The sequence below is a fragment of the Myxine glutinosa genome, chromosome 10, assembly GCF_964187855.1.
Source record: "Myxine glutinosa chromosome 10, kmMyxGlut1.1, whole genome shotgun sequence".
NCBI lineage: Eukaryota > Metazoa > Chordata > Myxini > Myxiniformes > Myxinidae > Myxine > Myxine glutinosa.
In genome coordinates this window covers 28,590,289-28,590,809 of record NC_136270.1, presented here as the reverse complement: position 1 = coordinate 28,590,809, position 521 = coordinate 28,590,289, and positions in this window count along the sequence as shown.

Genomic DNA, 521 nt, shown 5'->3' with positions numbered 1-521 from the left:
TAGGTCTCCATAGCTTCAATATATTCCGATTTCTTGCTGAGACAGCTATGACGTCATCACGCTGTCGGGTGGTTTTAAGTTTGAACGAATAAAGTCGGAGAAATGGAAACCGCATAAATAAATGTACATGATATAATGTCCCTTGCTTCAGGTTCTATTGAAAAACGCGAGGAAATTGTGTATAAAACGCGTCATAAGTTATAAAACGTAATTACGGCAAAAATAAATAAAGAATGCTTTCAATTCGCATTTCAAAACGAAGTTAACGTGATTTGGCGTCTTCTCATTGGCTGAGAAGGCGCACGTGACGAGAAACGTTGCGTTCGAATCACCTTTTCAGGTACGGACGGAGTTTTTACCTGTTTGTTAAAATGCACAAATGCATCCGTGTGTACTTCTGTTCTTGGTTATCTACCTGCTGTCTCAGCAATCTTGTATCGATTTTGGAGTCGAAGGAAATCGACAACTTAACGTGAACTGCGTAGGACGCTGGCTGGGTACGACAGGTGGTCAAGATGATC